Below are 16,984 nucleotides of genomic sequence, written 5' to 3' on the forward strand. Positions count from 1 at the left end.
AATCACTTGCTCGATCCAATGCACATATTCAAGAATGTGGGTAATCTACTATGGGACCATCTGACCGGCAAGAAAGATACTTTGGGAGCCAGAGTTGACCTTAGAGATGTGGATCGTATGGAGCAATATTGGCCGCAAACAGCGTCTGATGGATCAATAAAAATCCCTAAAGCACCATGGATTTTCATAGGAGCCCAAGAACGCAAAGTAAAAGAGACCATTCGATCTTTGCGGACCCCCACTGGCGTAATGCACTCGCTCCGAACGTGTTTTACTAAAGAAGGAAAGCTTACCGGTTTGAAGTCACACGATTGGCATAAAATGTGTCAGGTACGTTCATAGTGGACTTTAATATCATTGCATAAAATGTGGACTTTAATATCATTGCTGCACATACTTTACAGTTTATTTTACCGGTTGCCATTGAGGGATGTTTGTCTCTCGACATCCGTAACACAATCTACAAACTTGCAAAGCTGGTGCAATGGATCTCACAAAAGGAGATCAACGTAGACTCCATACCATTCGCCAAACTAAATGCTGCGGAGCTTGTGTGCATGTTTGAGAAACATTTTCCTACTACCATGCTAACCATTCAGGTGCATCTTCTTGTTCACATAGTTTATGAGGTGGAAATAGCTGGCAGAGTTCATTCCAGATGGATGTTCTTCTTAGAACGTTTCATGAAAACGCTTAAGGGATATGTGCGTCAAAAGGCACGTCAAGAGGGTAGCATGGCAGAAGGTTGGTTGGTATCAGAGTCCCTAGCGTACATTGGAGAGTGGCTAGACGGATTTGATAAAGCTCGGGACACGCTATGGCGAACCATAGATGATGAGCGCATATCTGGGATTGTCATGTACAATCTCGGTGTTGAGAAGAAGATGACGGAAGATCTAGAGGCTAAAATCAACCGATTTTGCATGCTTCACAATCCAGTGATGCAAAAGTGGATTTCACAATATGAGGATGCAGAGACACTTTCGTACTACCCGAGCATTGTGAACAAGTAAGTATGTAAATAGTTAACATCCCCCTTTTACAAGTTATGTGCTTGAAAGCTCTCATGTAAGTTATGTGGCTCTGGCAGGTAATATTTCATTCTACAAAGTCTACATCAAACTGGTGCTACGTCATAGAGGTAGCCCCTCGTAGTGCAAGGACGTATGAAGGCTACCATGTGCCAATCACAACGGCATCAATGGAGGAGATCAGAGAAGATGCTCAATCACAAGCCGCTGCGGTGGTGCCAAACGAGCATCAAGATGCTACTACTCTATATGGGGTGCATGCAGAGGAGCTACAAAATGAAACAGAGGATATGTGTTTAAACGGAGAGCTCTATATAGATATAGGAATTTATGCTGAGTTATGCGAGGATGAGAGAGAGATCTCTTCAAGCCACAAATATTATATTTGAACAATTTTGCTTCGTGTTGTAAAAGCTCTGGCTCTCTAAGTACCTTCCATGGTGTATAACGCTCTTTTCTACTCGCGCTCACATCTTTTGATTGAAAATTCTGAGTTTTCGACTTGCCTCTTCTATCACTCAATTCATTGCGTCATTGTATCTATATGCGTCATTACGTCATTGTATTTAATGGTCTTTGCGTCATTGTCTACTCTATTCATTCAATATTAAGTTTAAATATTCGTGTGTTTAATGTAGGTATGGATGATGAGGAGTTTCTTTCTTCTTTGTCACCACAGCAGAGACAGTGGTTCGCGGAGCGTCATCGCTCTGGCGCATCATCGCACGTTCCTACTCCATCCGCATCTCCCTCTCTTTCGGAGCATTCGGCGCACTCCGAAGCTTCGGCGTCGACGAGACGAGCTTCACACTCGTCTAGACACCGGCGCTCTAGTGGTGGCGATGGCGGTTGTTGTGGGGATTCCGCCGCCGATGCCTCCACACCGCCTCGTGTTCGACGAGGCTCTTTACCCTCCCCTTCTTTGCCCGCCCCCACACCAGCCATAGCATCGCCATCTACGCTAGGTTTTGCGTGGCTGACTGTTCCTAGCAGTTACACACCTCTACCTACTCCGCCAGGAGCCACCCCACTCGACACTCCTCGCTTCGGGGCCCAGACGCCGGTGGAGACACATGACGTCCGTACCCCCATCGACACGCGGCTAGAGACCCCTGCCGAGACACCCAGGTTCACGCGTCACCGGCCAGAGGGCTTGCCTTACTCCGTCGACTTCAGCGGCGGCATCATCATGGATGATGACGGCAAGAAGGTGATCTCGCGCATGCGTGGTCTTTGCTCTCAGCTGTTTAGACACTACATACTAAACAAATGGAGTGAAGTACCAAGTGATTTAAAAAACAGAGTCATCAGCATACTTCATGATGAGTTTCCCGTTCCAACACGGGATCAGCGCTTCAATGAAGACCTGATGAAGATTCGAATGCGCGAATACTGCAAACACAAGCGTTCCGAAGTGCAAAAAGCAATCAAGCATGGGTGGAACAGGCCAGATTGGCTGGCCAAAGAAGATTGGAAGAATGCGAAGAAAGCAGCGCGCGAGAATCTTGACAAGTGGAAGCAACAAAAGGATGCAGCCAGAGCGCGAGTAGAGGCAGGGAGCTCGCACCACTTGGGGAGCGGTGGATGGGCATCATTTGAGGCCGATTTTGTAGGTGTTTTCAGATTGCTCTTTATGTTCGATAGTTTAGGGTTTATGAGTTTTTTAATTCTAACATAATGAATTCTTTGTATGTTTTGACAGTGGTCGATGACAGGACGTGATCCCACACCGTACGAGCGCGAGTACGCAGGCAGGAAGGGCTTAAACGCCCTGATGGACATTCTCAGTTCTCGCGGCGGCATGGTTAGTATTAGGGTTTACTCTTTTCTATTTTTTGTATTGTTTTATAAATGTCTTTATATGTTTATACTTACTGAAAGCTTTCTTATTGTCTTTTTTTGTAGAATCCGACAGATACGCCGCTTGGACGCGATGAGACGTCTGACTAGACGACGTCAGTTTAGCCGTAGCTAGATAGCATTAGTTTAGGGTTTCTCATAGCTTATGTATCATGAGACGGATTTTATACGTCTTTTTGAACCATGTATATTATTACATTTCTCACCGCAGTTCATTTTGCCAATCAATTCTTTATGCCTATGATGTTGTACAATTGTCATTATTACATTTGCCAATCAATTCATTTTGCCTATGATGTGTACAATTGTCAATTTTACGCTTGTCAATTTTGCAAACAATGCGTCTTGTGGGTGACTATTTTGGGTCTATTATCTACCCTTGCACTTTTTTTAAAAAGTGAATCAAGTACAATATGGTTGATGGGTGGCAAGGCATTCAATGCCCTGTCACCAAAAAAAATTTCTCTCGAGCGTCGGTATAACCGTCGCTATTTATGGCTCTGTAACGTCGCTATGAGCGTCGCTATAGACTTTTGTTTAACCGTCGCTATGACCGTCGCTATAGGCATCGCTATATGCATCGCTATACGCGTCGCTATATAGCGACGCTCATAGCGACGCATATAGCGACGCTCTCGTAGCGACGCTATTAGCGACGGTTTTAGCGATGCCGGGGGTTATAAAAACCTAGTGTATTTCCATCGCTAACAACGTCACAAGAGCACACAACCTCTTGTAGTGAGGGAAAGACAAAAGTGCTAAGTGTAGTCACCTTGGAGAAGGCATCAAAGCTAGAGGATACATTAGTGATTCCTATTGGGAAGAGGACCACAGAGGATAAGGAAGTAAGAAGTGTCCCAGGTCCTAGTAAGAAGAAAGGAAAGAGCCATGAAGGCGAGGATGTCAAGGCCAAGAGGAAAAGGAGAGCTCGTCGAAAGTTTCATGTTTCAGATTTTCCACTAGGGGATGGGCAATTAAGCTATTACCTTTAGGAGGATCTGACAAGCAGGAAGGCAGATGTTACTTTTGGGCAGCTTATAGAGATGGTGCCTAAGCTAAAGCGACAATGGAAGAGGATGGTTAACCCAATGGAGAAAGAGCCAGAGAGAGGTTCAGTAAAGGTGTTGGCAATGGATGAGCTACTAGACATTTGTCCAATAGTAGATGTGTGGCATAAAAGGGAAAATTTGGGACAAGGTTATGTGGATGGCAGAGCCCAAATATGCGTCATAACACACTCATGCGTTGAGAAGATGGGTCTCACAGTGGCTGGGGTGTTAGGGTTTCGGATCAGATTGGCAAACCATCAAAAAGTAAAATGCTTGGGTGTTGTAAAGAGCTTAGAAGTGGAGGCATATGATGCAAAGGCAGTGGTTGATTTTCATGTGATGCCAACAGGGTTGGGAGCATATCCTATTATACTGGGCAAACCATGGTTACGTGCAGTGGGAGCTGTTCAAGATTGGCGACATGGTACGATTAGCCTCTATGGAAAGACAGGTACCAAGAAGCTTTATAATATGGACACAAGGAAATGATTAGAGGAGCTTTATGAAGATGAGGATGAGTCTAGTGATGAAGAAAGACATGGTACGATTAGCCTCTATGGAAAGACAGGTACCAAGAAGCTTTATAATATGGACACAAGGAAACGATTAGAGGAGCTTTATGAAGATGAGGATGAGTCTAGTGATGAAGAATCTTCCACGGTGACAGATGAGGACAGTGATAGCACTACCAGCAGTGATGAGGATGCTGATGTTGCAGTTCTTTTGATGGACAAAGAAATCTAGGAGTTTGGTTTAGTTTAATTTGTGAATGAGGTTGAAGATGAAAGTGAAGGGCCTTATGAAGTGATTGAAGGGCTGATGCAAACCAAAGTTGAGTTGTCAAAGAAGCAGGAATTGATGACACGAATGATCAGTGGAGACCTCTCATCTATGGAGAAGGATATATATTTGCACATGCTGGCTAGTTTTCCTTATTTGTTCATTACTTCATATGAAGAGATCAGAGGGTTCAAGGGCAAAGAGATGCATATAGAGCTGAAAGAAGGTGCTAAGCCAGTGCGGCAAAGGCTAAGAAGGATGGGTCAAGAGAAAATGGAAGCCTTGCGAGAAGAGGTGGACAAGTTATTGAAGGCAGGGTTCATAGTCCCTGTGGAGACCATAGAATGGGTGAGTCCAGTTGTAGTCAGTCCAAAGAAGGATGGGAAGTGGAGAATTTGTGTAGATTTTAAACCTTTAAACGCAGCCATTAAGAAGAACCCATATCCTCTTCCATTCATTGATCAGATCTTGGATTCAGTGGCAGGTTATGAGAGGTACAGTGAGTGTGATGGTTTTTCACGCTATTTTCAATTGAAGATTGCTCTTAAAGACCGCACAAAGACAACTTTTATTACGCCATGGGGGCTGCTATTGCTACACAGTATTTCCATTTGGGTTGTCAAATGGACCTTCCTTCTATCAAGAGAGAGAAAATTGGGTGTTGGAACCATTCATTGGTAGTTGTGTTAAAGATTTTATGGATGACTTCTGTGTTTATAGCAGTAGGGCTGAACACCATGAGAAACTGCAGATGGTATTGGCTCGATATGATGAATGTGGAGGACAACTAAATCCAAAGAAATGTCATCTAGCACAGCCGAGGGTGAAGTTATTGGGCCACATGGTGTCAGAAAATGGCATTGAGGCTGATCCAGACAAGGTTAAGTCTATTATTCTTCTTCCATCACCTACGAGTACGAAGCAATTGGCAACCTTTATACACAAATTGAAGTACATGGCAAGGTTTATTCCATTGTCTTCTCTGATTCTTTATCCATTATAACAAGTGGAAAAGCATGATCCATTGCAATGGGATGAAAACTGTGAAGAAGTGTTTCAAGAGGTGAAAGAGGTGTTAGGGGGGTTGTCAGCCATGCAGGCTCCTGATTGGGAGCAAGTGTTTTATGTAAATCCATTAGTAGGGGAGGATTCCATTGGAGCCATGCTATTGCAAAAGGGGAAGGGCAACCATTATATGAGGCCAGTGTATTGTGCAAGCCGTGTGAAGCTGGTAGCAGAGAGAAAATTCTCGGAAGTAGAGCTAGTGATGGCCAGTGTAATATTTGCTTGTCGACGATTTTGTCATTACTTGCTACCACGGCCTTTTGTTTTCTTGACGAGTTATGCCTTTTTGCCACAGTTAATTAATGCTACTAACATGTCAAATGTGGTGAAGAAATGGGTAATTGAGCTGCAAGAGTTTTAGTTCTCTTTTCTAGTGGAAGATAGTACAAGGGCTACCCTAGCTGATTTGTTGACCTACAAGGAGAATCCCCTTATTGTCAAGGAAGAGGTGGTGAGAAAGGTAATTGAAGAAGTTCCACAGATTAGCAATGCACATGTGTTGTTCTTTGATGGTTCATACAGAAAGAGCCATGATGCAGCTTCAGGGGGTATAGCACTTTATGATCTAGAGGGGAAGCTAGTATGCAAGAGAGGGTTCAAATTGGATGCTCATAGTAACAATGAGGCTGAATATGCTACTCTGGAAGCCGGATTACACATTTGTTTGAAGCATGGGGTTTGAAGGTTGAGCATAAAAGGTGATGCCTTGTTAGTGGTGAAGCAAGTGTTGGGTGTGTGGAAGAGCAAGAACACCTCATTGAAGGAAATGTGCTTCAGAATTAAAGGCCTGTTAAAAAATTTTGAAGCATGGAGCATCAGACACATTGAACTTACTCTAAATGGAGAGGCACATGAAGCAGCTCAAAGCATGATTGGGGAGCTATTTGTGTTGAGGACCACTTTACCTCTTTATCATGGCCAGGAAAGTTTGGCTCAAGAAGAGGAGTTTTTGCTAACAGGAATCATTCCAATGGAGATTCAGAAGTCTAAGAAGTATGGCTTTGTGCGTAGAGCATAAAGGTACAAATTGATTGGTGATTTCTTATACATGAAAGGGGCTGATCTCGTGTTGAGACGTGTACCTTGGCGGGAGGAGATTTACAGAGTGTTGGAAGAGAATCATGAAGGCGCATGTGGTGGCCATTTTGCTCTAAAGATCACCTTGCATAAAATTTTGCAAGAGGGGTATGTATGGCCTAGTTTGCACAAGGATGTTCACCATTGGTGTAGGTCTTGCAATAGGTGTCAAGCATTTGGGAAGAGAGTGTTGAAGCCAGATCTACGAAAAACCATTATGGCATTTGATGTGTTTGAAAAGTGGGGGATTGATGCAATAGGCCCGTTACCTATCACAAGCAGGGGCAAAAGCTATATTTTGACGGCAGTGGACTATCTCTTCTAGATGGGCAGAGGCTATAGCAGTAAAACAGATCACTGCAAAGGATGTGGCAAAATTTGTGTATGATGAAATATGTTGCAAGTTTGGGGTGCCACTGGAGCTACTTCCAGATAAGGGGCCTGCCTTTAGAGCTAAACTGCTAGATTTTTTATGTGCAAAGATGAAGATTAGGCACTAGCATACCACTCCTTATTACCCACAGTGTAATGGCTTAAATGAAAGATTCAATGGTGAGTTGATACAGATTCTTTCGAAAGTGACAGATCACCAAGGAAAGAATTGGGATTTGGAATTTCCTAGTGCATTATGGGCTTACCGTACTTCGGTGAAGACAGGTACAGGGTTTACTCCATTTCATTTGGTGTATGGAAAGGAAGCACTATTGCCTGTGGAGGTAGAGTTGCCTGCAGTCAAGATGTTAGAGAAGTTGCTTGGGCCCCCTAGTGATGCATTCAAAGAGAGTCTCTTGCAGTTACAAGAGGTCCAGTTGGATAGGATGAGCGCATTGGAGCATTATGGGAAGATGCAGGACAAGGCTTTCGCAAAGATAAATGAAAAGGTCAAAAGTAAGGGTATCAAGAAACATGACTTGGTTTTGCCCTACAACAGTAAGCTGGACAACACCTTCCAAAAGAAGTTTCAAATTAAGTGGGAAGGCCCTTTCAAGGTAGTGGAGTGTTTTCCAAATGGCACATATCAGCTGGCTAACCTGGATGGTTTTCTACATAAGTCAAGGGTAAATGGATTGCGTCTTAAATTGTATCATGATAGATTGATGATGGTGGAGCAAGATGAGCTGTCTGTGGATCAAGCAGTGTTGGTGAGGGATGAGGAGACCTGTGATGCGGCGAGTCTCATATCTCTCTTTGCTGTTGCTGATCATGAATGATCTAGCAGGCTAGGGGATGGGCAAATTATGTCAGGAGTTTTCTGGAGCAAGGGATTGCGCATATGTACATATACATGCATGTGCATCAAATAAAGAATTGCCCATTTTTAAGAGCCAGGTGGTTATGTGGGGCCCACATGTGTACAGGTAGGACAGGGTGTACATAGTGCATCGATTTTCACTATTACCAATACCATTGTGTTTTTTCTACAATAAGGACGAGTTGGTAGTGCGTAAAACGTCTCGAGGAAGCTATCCGTGGGCCGACGACATGAGGTAAGCAGGTGCATCAGATGGCATCTAGTGGCGTCAGGAGGGCGAACGGGGTCAATATTTGCACGCGGATGAGGACGGACACAACGTGGGTGTTTTCTCGTGAGAGTTATGCAGAAAGGTCATCATTAGGAACACTTTTTGGGGCCACTTCACGTGGTTGCGAGACGCATTATTGAAAAGAAATGAGTGCCAGGTGTGCGGATGATGCAAAAAGGTGACAACTATGCACTACGAGGTCAGTTTTTGGCCTATTCGGGGTCCGCTTGAGGTCAACTAAAAGGCCAAGGGTGCCCAACTAATAAAACTAAGTATGGGAACTGAAAAAACTGAGAGAAGACTAGAAAAAACGTGGAGAAGAGAGGAGGAACAGCCGCAGGTGTGTTTTTGGGGTTTTTGGAGCCTGTTTTGGCCGTAAACTGCTCATCCGAGGTCGGATTTGAGCACTTTGACATTGTAGACTGGGGTTTTGGGCCGTTCCGGACGCGATGGAGCTGTCCATTTTGCCAAATTCCTCACTCTTTTTCTGATGTTTTGGCTGTGTAAGTTTCCCCTATGAGCGAAGCTTCTGCTCCAATTTGTGATTGTATCTGGTATCTTTTACCCATATTGTGTGAGCTGTTTGCCCCATTGGTGTTGGCCCAAGATCATTTGTATCTAAACATCAGAAATTATCCTCTTTTGAGATGATTTTTTTGGGTGTGTGTGTGTGTGTGTCTCTGTGTGGAGTGGGCAAGTGGATAGTCTCTCTCCTCTCACTCCATCGGTGTGTTCCCTGTCTCGGCCAGGTGTGTTGTGTAAGCCGAGTGGTGCCCCATAGTGTGTGTTTGTGTATCTTTCCAAGAGTGTGTGTCGGGTTGTTATAGAGGCGTTATGTGTGTTTTCATCCCGCTCACAACGTGTATAGTTGATTGCCATGCTCTTGTGCATCTTATGCCTAACGTGCAGCGTATCCTATAAGCATGCAACAAGTTTCTTCTATGACTCTCTCATTGAGAGAGGTAACAGAAACACACAACCACATCTTGATCTACCTGCCTTGCAGGGTCGTGAGTGTATGAAAATGACTTATCATTGGCACATTTCCCGTGAAAGAAGTCCTAGATTTAGGTTCCTTTTAGTGCTGTTGGGTGTTGATAGCAACCAACTAGCAGGTTCAACAATCCATCACTTAGTCTTTCCTTGACAGAGTTGCGAGTGTGATAGCGGAAGCATAATACATAAAGTGGTGGAATTCATGCCACCTGCTTAGCATGGCTTGCATGCAAAAACGTAATCCCTTGGCTACTATGATGGTCTCAAGCATGCGAACCAAAACCATAAGTGCCTTGCACAGAAGAAACTGGTAGGGATTCTGTGAGCTGACATTCCCTATTTTTCCAGCTGCCCAAACTTGTGTGCCAAAGCCCTTGATTCCAAATCAATGGCAGTATCTCGACACAAGGGAGAAGTCGTGCTTCATGTAAAATTGCCAAAGCACTTTGCTTTGCACAATGACAGTAATTGCCAAGGAAACTATTCAAAAAAACTAGAAAAACTTGAACTTGGCTAACCTGGTAGGTGTTGCTGCAACCAGTTGTTATAAAATTCCAAAGAAAAAACTCGCGTAAAGGTGGCTCATAGCCAAATCTACCGTGCGAGAGAGAGTTGTCGCATATGTATATTTGCCCTCGTGTATCATATACATCCGTCGTATACGGAATGAAAGAATTTGCAAGCATTTTGCCAAATCCGTCCCAAGTTTGTATGCTCATAGCATATGCCAAACGTGGTGAGTCATTATGCAAGATGCGTAAATAGAAGCTGTGCTTCAGCTAAATCTGTTAGTGCTAATAGCCAACCGAAGTGGCTGCAAATAGCATGACAAAAATAATCGACCTTGTCGAACAATTTCAAGTGAAATTAACCAGTATTGTGTGACAAGCATCCTATGTTGGCTTGTAGAAACAGTGACAAGGAGTCGGCCATGCCGAGCAACTTGCTGCCCTCAACAAATCCAGTAATATGCCATGCATGTCACCTTGAGATGCTGAAAAACTAGCCCTTGGCCCTGCCTTTGAAGCAAAAAATAATCTATGATGAGCGTGTTCCATCAAGTACTCAGGAGAAGCCATGCTTCATATCACTATGTCTGGCCTCTTTGCCAATAAATGCTGCTTGGCATTATGAATGATAGCCGTGATTATTCATTCCATTGCATACAAGAGTTACGAAGCACATGTGCAATACGTACTCCACTTCTTGATGTCAAGGGCCTTGCCCAATTTGCAACGAATTTGGAATTTTGTGAGCAACTTCAATGCTCCAGTGGTGTTACACAGACCGTGCGTCGGCCCTGCCAAGTTCTATGCACCTTGAACAAGAGCGTTGCAGTAGAATCATTCAAGCCTTGCTTGATAAATTCTACCTATCTCTTGGCGGCAACCATTTCACCACTCGGAATTCACAAAACCAAACAAAGTGCAGATGATTGTATAAAGAATGGAAAAAGTAATGCCGAAACATAAACAAAAATACCTGGAATCATGGCGAAAATCCATGAAGGCATCATAGCTGTTGAAGGATCCTGCTCTTAATCGGCCAAGCCAAACATTTTGACTACCGTCCTGAAGCCTTGCTCGCATTGCTTTTGCTTGCAAAGCGGTTCATCGCTTTCCACAAGCATAATCCATTGGAAAGCTCGATCCCGTGAATAGTCGTACCAACATATCCGTGTGTCGACATGGTCGTACCATGTTGGTTCCGTCGCTTACTCAATAATTGGTGGTAAATTGAGAAGCTTGCTTCAGTGGAAAACGCTCTAGAATTTTCTGTCCCTAGAGAACTATGGCATGGCCTTGGTTGCATGCCAAGCATGCCATGCCCTACGAGCATGCATGGTTGCGTGCCTTGACATGCAATCCGCAAAATCCGCGGGTCCCAACCCCTATCAAGAGGGGGTGTCCTAATTTAGGGTGCCCACTAAATCCGAATTATGAAGAAAAACTCCATGGCGGCGACGCAGGTGTCTCTGCAGGAGAAAACTCATTTGCGTTGGCTTGCACTGGCTTTGTTGGGACTCGCAGCAAGGACGGGATGTGCATAGCATGATGGGGTGCACCCGATGAGTCCGGTCTTGGATGTTTTCGTGCAGGTCGACCCCGGCAACAGTATGTGTTCTAGCAGTGTTTCACGCGGAGTCTTCGATTTCTCTCGGCTCTACAGGAGCCGCTTCCCATAGCCCTCCTTTCTCGACAAAGCCTGTCTTGCATGCTTCCTGCATGGCTCCCTCTCCCCGCCTTGTTCAAAATCCTCTCTCAAAGCAATAATCATGCCTCGCCATGCAAAGATTTTCGAACCCGAGAGAGAGAGAGAGAGAGAGAGAGAGAGAGAGAGAGAGAGAGAGAGAGAGAGAGAGAGAGAGAGAGAGAGAGAAGAGAGGGAGAAAGAATGCCATGCTTCCCTCCTCCATAGCTCCCTGCTGCCTCCTCCTCTCCACCTTGCTCTGATACCAATGTTAGACCGCGGGGGACTGGACCATGCAACTCTCCACCCAACCGTGCCATATATAGACTCCTAGCCCCTAAATATAGCGCCTCTTGACCGCATGTCCGTCCTGGCCCTTGGCCCTGCCCTTGGCCTGACACTCGAGCTGTGCCATCGGCCCCCAATGTTTTAGAGGTTGTCGTGGTTCGGGTGTCTCTTTGCTCCCGTCAATACCTTCAGAAGAACGACTAGTATCATTGTTTTTAGTGGGATTGCTAAACAAAGAACTTCATGCTACACTATATAGTAAGAAGCATACAGCCTTAGAAGAGTGTGTGTCAGATTCTAGTGATATTTTCAACGAAGAAGATATCCCTAAGGATAACCAAAGTGAGAAACAACATCCTTTTAAATCAACACAAGTGGGAACGGTTGTTGCAGCACCACTATGAGCCATAGACGACATGCTCAAATGGATGAATAACATGCAAAAAACACCTATGAGGGGACCAGGGCAAGGGATACCTCAATAGGGTCAACACATTAGACCGCAAAAATGGTGTACAATCAAGGGTAAATGGACCAACTATGACACCAATTAGTGCTATTACCAACCAAAGTATGATGGGAATATTCAGTATGTACCCATGAGATCACAAGGACAATCCATGTACATATACCAACCTAATATGGCACCAGCTCAAAGACCACCAATGGGTATGGAAAGACCTCAACCCGTGTTGGGTCAATAACCTCCGTATCCAAGACATAATGTAGTGCATGTAAAGTACATGCATTCTGAAGAAGTCATAGATGAACAAGTACTAGTGCATGTTACACCCTATACTCAGCCTAGTCCATCTATAGTGATGGTAGAAGGAGATTGGTATAATTCACATCCACTGCCAATGGAAGAACTTGTGACTTATACTCCACCAGAGCTTGCACCAATGTATTATGTAGCTAATCAAGGTGTTAGATCTCCTATGGTAAGACCCATGATTAAGCCAAGAATGGGAAATTGTCATACCTGTGGTGCAGATATTCATTGGAAAAATGAATTCCCAGAGCCTGACAAAAACCTCAAGCCAATTGAAGCTTATTGTATACATTGTTGCAAAAAGGGAGGACACTTCCTGGAAGATTGTTGTTAAAATCCTTTAAACAAGGATAAAATAGTAGTAGACGTAATCCAAGTGATACCTAGTAGCTTATCTGAGAGTAAACCGATGGAAAGGGGGAAATGGGAAAGCCACCAACACACTCGGTGAATGCCTCTCTATAGCCCAGTGATCCAACAACACCCCTATCCCCTAGTAAACACGCACTTTGATACACACTCTGCAAACAATCAATGTCTGAACTCGATCCGGACCAACCCTGACTATACACACTTCGGCGCAAAGCCTACCATGATGGCTTTCATCTATAACCCTTCAAACCACCACAGATGCACTAACAATCATTTCAATAACCAACAACCCTCCAACCCCTATCAGATCTTTGTCATGCACCCATTCACCTTCAAGATTATAGATTTGCACACCATAGGGATTTTCCTCACTTATGAGATATCCACGACCTTTACTATCCCTTGTACATACCATACTCGCACACAGACCAATCACATGCACTACACATGGGAGGGATGCACTCAAATGCTATACACATAGAGACCCTCATAATTTTGATGTTAGTTGGCTTTAACTAATACAGTCTACAATGATGCTTTCAATTAAAAAAACGCCCTCTCATCTCTTGGATCTCGCAAATTCCGCTTGTCGATGGGACTTGCAATAGATAGCCCTTGTATTGCCTTATGGAAGCTTCCGGAATCCCAAATCAATTGCCCTTGGCCTCTCTCATGACGAACCTCTATCACCTTTGCTTTATATGCCGGTCTTGGCCCTCCACAATTTGTATGGAAGTCCCCCCTTGATAGATTATAGTGCTCCTCCCTTTGGCAGCCCTCTCCTTCCGTTCTCATCCCTCACTCTGTAGCCACTTCATTCTCCTTTATCCTTGTCATATGAAACCACTACCTGCAGCCCGGGCTTCCCAGTTCCTGGCGGCCTCCTTCCTTGCATGCCACCCCGTGGCTCTCGCCCCGCTATGAAACTCCTCGCCTATAGAGCACTGGCCCCTCTGGGCGTAACCTCCTCCTGCCATCCAAAACTACCCGTTCTCTTCAGTCTTCAACTGGCCACCCTCGACTTGCCATTCTTGGTTCCCTCTGGACACTCCTTGCAGTGCCAGCCTCCTGGCATGCAAAACCGGTCGCCTTCTCCTCATGTATGGCCCAAGTGCCCTCCTTCTCATGCACTGCAACTCGCGACCCTTCTACTTCTGCAGAGCAGCTTGTTTTTTTTTAAGCGTGCTATTTTAAGGAAATATTTTTCCTTTTTTGAGTTATGGTTTGGACTACGTTCCCGCGAGAAAAGCGAACCACGACCGCGACCGAATAATCATGCCTGGCTCCGCACACCTCAACATGGGTCTTCAAGCTCTTGTGTCAAGGCCATCATGGCCACAAGAAAATAGAAACCGCTCCCATAGTCGATCCTCTCATGTGGAGATCCCCACCACAAAAAAAACCATGACGGTTGTCATGGACGTTGGTGCAGCTAAAGTTGGTCGGAGCTAAGTAGTGGTCTATGCGAGGCAAAGGGTGCGATCGAGTGCGGTGCAAAAGGCTAGGGCAGGTACCAATGCCCTTGGCAGGCAAAGGATAGCGGGAAAGTATGCCTGATGCGGTTTTTTACGCCAAAAGTACTGGGGAATGGTCTAGATGAGATGATAGGTCAAGATGTCTAAAATGCCAAAACCGTGTCTTGAAAGGTAGTGCTTAGTGTGCTCCAGAAGCCGGTCCAAACGGCTCGTCAAACGGAGCCCCGGTGTGCAAGATACTGCAGTTTAAAGAAAAGGTGTGTTACAGATCCCCGACGGACAGGGCACATGGGGGCAGGTGGCCCGGGCTGATGACAGTGCATATGTGTGTAGTGCTCGGGTTATGGAGCATGCCTGTCTTCTTGGAATGCAAATTGGAGCTCTGGTTAGCAAGTTATGATCAGTTGAAGATTTTCCAGGGGCCGGGTCGAAGCTCATTGGACTGCATTGGGGAATGTGCCATCTGGTGTCGTTTGAGCCTCGCCAAAGTTCTCGATGATAGTGCGTGTCACAAGGAACAAACACAAATCAACGGTGTGTCAATCGGATGCATTGTCGGTCAGATACAGTGAGACGAAGTTGGGAGCCGGTGACAGTAGGAGGTGGACAGGTGATTTTTTTAAATTTTCGTTTTGGAGGCATTGGATAGCGGACTCCGGGGATTCGGAATGCAGGGGGAATTGCATGGCCAAGAGCCGGTAAAGGGGTGGCTCGGCACCGCTTTATGGCCCGGTAATTGGATCCTCGAGTGCCAGTTGGCAGGCAAGGAAAAAGAGGGGAGAAGTTGGTTTCCATGGAGGTTCTTTTAAAATTTTGCAAGGCCTCGGAGGCTATTCAAAGTGGGACTGCCCCAGGAGCTTCCACGTGTCCACCGAGTGGCCCCATATGTGCAGTAAGGCCGCTGGTCTGCGCACTTTATAAGTTGGGCCGTAAGGCCTCATAAGATATCACAAGGAGGCGTAGAGCTCTTGGAGCTCGGAGCTATGGCAGAAGGCGCCACCGGCGCTGCGCTGGCGGCCGTTGGCGGTTCTTGGCAATTTTGGAGGCAAAGCGGGGCAGCTCCACCTCTGCTAGAGAGGAGGTGGTGGTGACGTGGCTCCCAAAGTATATGGGGGGCCGTTTCTCGCGGTAAAACCCGGTCCAAATCTTTTTTGAGGGTAAAGTGAGACTCTAGGAGCAACGACGGCGCCGTCGTTGCTCCCTAGAGGGTGCTTGTGAGTAGAGCGAAGTATGAAGTCTCGGGATATGTTCAAAATGGTCAAAGGAAAGTCAAGTCTCCCAAGGGGAGTGCCACATGTCGGCCTACCATGAAAAATGCCTAAAAACTCAAAAACGGGCCCAATAAGGGGGCAAAATTTTTTGTAACTAAGGGATTCTTTTTTTTGGCACTGTACATGAGAGGAGAAGAGAGAGAGGCTCAGAGGGGGATTGTAATGGAGCTTGGAAGCCATTAATGCACAACCCTTTTGGTCTGTGGTACTTTGTCGCATCCCCCTTCCCCTTTTTTCTTTGTCGTCTCGTCTGTTGCCATCCGCGGTGCCTGTGAAGCGTGTGTATGCCCGGATCGTTGGTGCTTTGCAAAGAGAGAGAGAGAGAGAGAGAGAGAGAGAGAGAGAGAGAGAGAGAGAGAGAGAGAGAGAGAGAGAGAGAGAGAGAGAGAGAAAGTGTATGTGTGGAGGGAAGCAGAGCAGGTGCAGTGAGGTGTTGGCTCCTTTTGTGGTCCTAGATAGCGTGTGTGCGCTTGGGAGCTGAGTAGGTGAAGCAGATTAGGTGTAGATTGTCATTTCGAAGGTGTTTTCGAGTGTATTGGGGTGTTGTGTTGACCCTGAGCTATAGATAGGCATTTCTAGTTGTGCCGGGTGTCGTCCCCATTCCCCCTCTCCATCTTCTGGTGCCCCCACGGAGGAGCACACTGATTGATCCTAGTTGATCGAAAAGAAGTGGTTTTCGCATTGGAAGTCATGGCAGGTAGAAGCTATGGACCAATTTTCACAGGAGAAGAGAGCCCTGATGAGTGGACGTCAGATTTTGAGCTGTACATGCTATCGTTGCGTATGCGGAACGAGGACAGCAAGAGGCAGACTTTTCCTTTCGTGATGCGTGGTAGAGCTAAAGCGTGGTACGACGCATTGGAAGGTGAGCCAAAGCAAGCATGGCCGGCTCTACAGGCGAGGTTTCTTCAAGACTTTCGCAAGGAGACTTCCCCAGTCGAAATGGATGCAAAGCTGAAGGCGCTTAAGCAAGATGTAAGTGAAGAGTTCAATTTGTTTTTGGGTCATTTTGAAGAGTGTTGGGCAGAGTTAGCGGCAGCCATGCAATTGGCCAATGGAGATTACTTCAAGCTAGACAAATTCATGGTGTGTCTGCATCCCAAGGTGAGAGAAAAAGTTGATTTCGAGAGCCCAGAGATTTATAATGGTGCAGTAGCCATTGCACGGTCGAAGAGCAGAAAGATAAAGAAGAAGATAGAGCATGGTGTGTCACGCTACGAGACGATGGCCCATGT

The sequence above is a fragment of the Adiantum capillus-veneris genome, chromosome 5 (assembly GCF_014529385.1).
Source record: "Adiantum capillus-veneris isolate H3 chromosome 5, ASM1452938v2, whole genome shotgun sequence".
Taxonomy (NCBI): Eukaryota; Viridiplantae; Streptophyta; class Polypodiopsida; order Polypodiales; family Pteridaceae; genus Adiantum; species Adiantum capillus-veneris.